Genomic DNA, 5905 nt, shown 5'->3' with positions numbered 1-5905 from the left:
CCCCAGCCTTTTAGAGATAACACCTTTCTCTTGCAAATAAGAAACTACTTCCTGGCAGAAATGTTAGCACACCAGGCGAAATGCTTAGCGGTATTTCGTCTGTCGTTACGTTTTGAGTTCAAATTCCGCCGAGGTTGACTTTGCCTTTCATCCTTTCGGGGTCGATAAATTAAGTACCAGTTACGCACTGGGGTCGATGTAATCGATTTAATCCCTTTGTCTGTCTTGGTTTGTCCCCTCTATGTTTAGCCCCTTTTGGGCAATAAAGAAATAAGAAACTACTTCCTCCCCAGTTTTCAATTTCTCCACCATACTCAAAAGCTTAAACAAGTTGGCTTCAGTCATGCTTCTACTCAGGGTGAAAAAGTTCAGGAAAACACAGTTAAAAATTATGAAAATGGGTTAGTGACAGGACAGCAACTGAAAATGTTTCTCAAAAAAACACAACTGAAGCAGACTATACTTTGACTAGTTACTATGGAAACAGGCACCAATATGTCTGTTTTTTGATTTGCTAAAATTACTCAAAATTTGAAAACTTTGAAAGTTATTAACTTTTTATTTATTAATTTATAACAAAAATGAATTTCTATAATTAGCATACAAAACTACATCAGTACACCAAATTTGGAACAAAATTAAAAGAACTGTAAACTGTGAACAAACAGAAAAGATTCGTCATTTCTCTGTCACCAAAAATCATCATGTTGATAGCTTGTTTAAATATCCAAGTTATCAAAGTGGAAGATTGGCTGCATTTTCTAAAGTCAGGTTATCAATATTGTGCTGGATGAATGTTGCTGGTCACCATTGTCACTTTTGTTGGATGAAGTTGATCTTTCCTCCCAAATGTTGCTGAAAAAATATTTATTTTTATAGAAATTACAATGTTTATGTTTTTACATATTTGCTTGCCAGTGGCATGTGTAGTTCAAAGTTACATTAAAAAATAGAAAAGATTAGCTTTGTGTGAAAGGCAGGAATAATGTTCTGCCCATCATAGTCAAAAATTACTTTAACCCAGAGCTGAGCTGCAACCAAGGAAACTTCTCTGTTTAAAGGGCTTGTTGTCTGTGCATCGAAAGTGCACCTCTGTGATTTGTTTATCCACGTTGTTGTTTACATAATCCCTTTTTCATAGGAATTACTGGAACATGATGGAACATTCCCTGATATGGGGTGATATTCAAGCAAGCTGATTGGTAAGTATTAGGGCATGTCACCTGATTTAAGTATGGTCTAATCCTAGTTACTAAAATTGTAAGGTTTCAATTCTAGGCATCATTATGAATTCTCCTATGCGCTAACTTTTTACTGACACAAACCTTTACCCATTTTCTCTTGAATCAGAATTTTACTTCATAGAAATAAAATTGTGAGGTGGGAGCAAAACAGAAAACAGTGAAAGGGAGATTAAATGGTTTCAAAGCCAAACAGACATGCAAATAAATAAAAAGATAAAGACAGACAGACAGATAGATGCATGCAGCTGAGGGTGGGGCAGGAGGGGAAATGCAGAAACCTAACAGAAAAATTAGAAAGTTGTTGATACTGCATGGAGTCCACCATCCAAAAGCTGATATTAACTGGTTGTACTTAAAAAGAGACCAGTATGGAAAGGGTTTAATTGGTATAGAAGAGTGTGTGCAGATAGAACAAAACAGCTTACTAGATTATTTGCAGAACAACACAGAAAAGTTATTAAAAGTAGTGAATAAAGAATGGGTGATCAAGACTGGAAAAAGAGAAAAAGACGAGAATGAAATTCAAAATGAACATGTTAAGCAGGTTAAAGAGAAACTTTTGCATAGTCAGTTTTGGAAAGCTACTGAGGATGTATATGGAGAAAAATCCTGGACTTGATTGAAAAAGGGGCAATAGAAAATAGAAAGGCCTTATTATAACAGCTCAAACTCAAGCAATGTAAACAAACAACCTGAGGAAATATGTATATGGGAAGACAATGCCTGAAAAATGTTGACTATGTAAAATTTAAGATGAAACAATGGCTTACATTGATTAAGAATGCCCCAAATTGGCCCAGGGAGAATATACAACATGGAGACATGATCAAGTTGCTTCTTCCATGCGTACTCAATCTGATTATCTTAAATGATTTCTACTAATGATTTGGGAAGCAAACATATTTACCATGTCCACTTTTGGAACACTTCCCATAGATATCAATATTTACTTTTTTGATTAGTATTTTGTAGTTTTTACACTCAAGTTTGAAATTTTGTCTCTTACAGTTTTAAGATAGTAACAAATATTTGATTCTATACACTATGATTCACTCATACAAAATTTGGTGTTGTGTTTAGTAAAAAAAAAGTCATTGTAATGATGGCTGGTGTTCAGATCAGAAGAGGAATCTTTCAAGGGAATAACCTCTTTTCTAACTTATTTGTAGTAGCACTGATTCCTTTATCAATTAAACTAAACAAAACAAAGGAAAAAATATTTACTGAGAAATAGTGAGGTCATCAAGAAACTCAGCAGATAAGATTTATTCCTAATAAGGTACAGAACTGAAATCATTGAGAAGAAGGATGAAATTACAATATTAACTGAAAGATGAGGGAGCAGTTCACAATATATAGAAGCATACATCTATAATCAAATGTGTATAAGTTATACCGGAAAAAAACAGAAGGGGTTTAGTGAGTGTTAATGAGTGTTGAACTAGAGAAAATAAGTCTAGGACTCTAGCAAGAAAAAAAAAGTTTGCCTTAATGAGGTGATAAATAAAAGAGTATTTACAGTCAGTAGAGCCAGAAAGAAAAAAGAGACAGGAAAATGAAAAAAAAGAAATCAAACTTTGAAGAAACAAAGTTTCAGGCTAGTTAAATGTATATTTATTGATTGATACAAAGTTTAGCTGCCTGTTGTCTCATAATAAAACCAACTCTGAATATTGATGAAATAACATTTATTTTTACCACAGTATATTTCAACATTTACAAAGTTACATAATAGTTTACTAGTAATGTATTGTGATGTACTCATAGCAAATGTAGGCTACTAATTAGTGTGGCAAGAGGTGAGGATATTGTGTTCATGGTATGTGCTTGGAGAAGTGCAGTAAAGATGAAGAGGTTCTTTTAAACACAAGCCAAACAGGGACCATGAATTATGTTCATCTGTCTTCTCTAAAATCTTCTCTAACTTCTGCACATGCAAACGTGGTGGGTCCTCGCCACCTCTACACTGATTCTGGTGTTCTTTTACTTTTATAACCTCCATTTACATTGGAACCTGTGGAACATGATAGAAAATTTTATATGGGGTGATATTTGTGCAAGCTGATTAGTTAATATTCAAATCACCTGACCTAAGTGTAGTTTGATCCTTGTCACAAAAGCTGTAAGGTTTCAATTCTAGGCTTCACTAGAGAAGTTCCATCCTGTGTTTTTTTCAAAATGACAAAAGAAGTGATGATAAAGAGAGCCGTCTTTGGTTAAAGAAAGGAGTATTGAAGAAAGAAATGAATTTAGCAGCACAAGAACAGATAAAATTGGATCAAGAGAATGACAGATAAGCAGGATTATTCACTTGACAGTAGAATGTGCAATGGTAGAAATGCATCAGTGTGTAAGAATGCTTATTTTTTCTTCTTCTATTGTATTGCTTTTGCGGATTCCCATGACTCCCTGTCACCATCCAATTCCATTATCATGAATTAGAATTGGGAACATGAGTCATAGTGAATCTTTCATTAGCTGATTATACAACCATGGGTGTGTTGCAGTTACTCTCTGGATAGAGCTTGGTGATCCTGACCATTGATTTTCAAGGACTCCTCCGCTCAGCATCAATGTAAGAATCACTGTTGACTCAGTTGAACTCTTCCACTACCTCTTCACAATTCATTATGCTGCAGTCCCATAACTTTGTCGTAACCCTGGCAGGGTGGTGAACGGGTGCTACACCTTGTCAAAGGGCAACCTGTAACTACGCTTTGGTTGGCCTGAGGCTATAGTAAAATATCTCAGATCTTTTCAAAATACCTGCATATCCTAGCACAAAATAAATACAAAAATTGTAGGTATGATAAAATTATTGTAATAATTCATTGAAATTTTATGTAAGAGATTTGTTTTTGTCTGCACAGGAAAGAGTTATGACCATTTTGTGGAAACAGGAATGAAAGTTCACAAAAACAATGAAACTAGGTTGTATTGAGACTTTCTGATACAAACTGAGAGGAGAATAGAATACAAAAGGCTAGATGTTGTAGTTGTTGATCAGAAGAAAGTGTGTCTTGTAATCAACATGGCATGACCATTTGATACCAGAACTAAGAAAAAGGAAAAAGTAAAGTATTGAAATACAAAATTCCCAAATGTTGAGACAAAGAAGTTCACAAAATCAAGACCCTGCCAATTATCAATGGTTTTCTTGAGAACTGTGATGAAGTATTTGAGAGCAAACCCAGGAAAATTAGATCTTAACCTTGGAGTTGATGCAGTGCACTTAAGCTGTTTATCTACATGAGCAACAATTATCTAGAAAGTTCTTGATAAAAAGTAAAGAAAGATATGGACAGCATAAAAGAACTTTTAAAGAAGAGATCCTAGACCACTGGTTTTGGTTCAATAGGCAATGACATAATGTGGAAACCCATACTATCCCACTCTCTTCCTTAAATGCTATATACCTTCAACTACAGCAAGTATACACATGTAAAGTGGCTGCCCATGCAGCCTGTACACCATGCACACCATTGTCAATAGGAAGCATAATTAAATTGGTTACAACATCAATACCATGCAACAATAGATATTAATAATAATAATAATAATAATAATAATAATAATAATCTGTTCTACTAAAGACACAAGGCTTTAATTTTTTTTCCAATGGGAGAGGGAGGGTGCTAGTCAATTACAATGATCCCAGGTGCTTAACCGGTACTTATTTTATTGACTCCAAAAGGATGAATGGCAATGTCGACCTTGGTGGCATTTGAACAAAGAATGTGAAGATGGACAAAATTCCACTAAGCATTTTGCTCAGTGTGCTAACAATTCTGCCAGCTTGCTACCTTCAATAATAATGATAACTAGCTGGACCCATGAAAACTTCATGAGAAATATAGAAAATGTAAGCATCTGTAAATTGTGTTCTGGTGCCATGAATAATGCTTCTATATTGTGATACAGAATATAGAAAGAAGTGTAATACTAATAACTATATAATACAACCAAAATATCTCAGTTACACAAATGTAAACAGAATTACCATTTAGCCTTAAAATGCATCGTACATATTCAGAGAACCTTCTTGGTTTCATGGTACAGAATGTTCTTCTGGTATTCTTTTATTCTTTTACTTGTTTCAGTCATTTGACTGAGGCCATGCTGGAGCACCACCCTTTAAATGAAGAAATCGCCCCCTTGTAAGCCTGGTGCTTATTCTATCAGCCTCTTCTGCTGAACAGCTAAGTTATGGGGATGCAAACACATCAAAATTGGTTGTCAAGCGATGGTGGTGGGTGGGACAAACACACACACATAAATATATATATACTCGGAGTTTTATCATGGCTACCAAATAATTGTCACATATTATATATATATATATATATAGGAAAATAAAAGATGATAATAATAATAATTAATTCGTTTTATTGGCCACAAGGGCTAATATCAATTAAAAACATGTAAGGACAAAGACAGGACGAAGGTTACAAAAGGTTTTGTCCGAAAAGGTAGGAAAGTTCGTCTAAACAGAGGAAGAAAACAGAGAAAGATATAACAAATAAATAGATAAATAAATAAATAGAACTCCCAAAGGGGAGGCACTTCGAAAAAGGAAAGGTTACACGTGGAAAAACCCATAAAACCACGGGACCCTGGTCAGAAAAAATAAGAAAGGGGTATAGAGCCCTTTCTCCTTTTAC

Source organism: Octopus bimaculoides, chromosome 17, assembly GCF_001194135.2.
Source record: "Octopus bimaculoides isolate UCB-OBI-ISO-001 chromosome 17, ASM119413v2, whole genome shotgun sequence".
NCBI classification, from domain to species: Eukaryota; Metazoa; Mollusca; class Cephalopoda; order Octopoda; family Octopodidae; genus Octopus; species Octopus bimaculoides.
The sequence above is the reverse complement of the archived record's forward strand: the minus strand, read 5'-3'. Positions refer to the sequence as shown.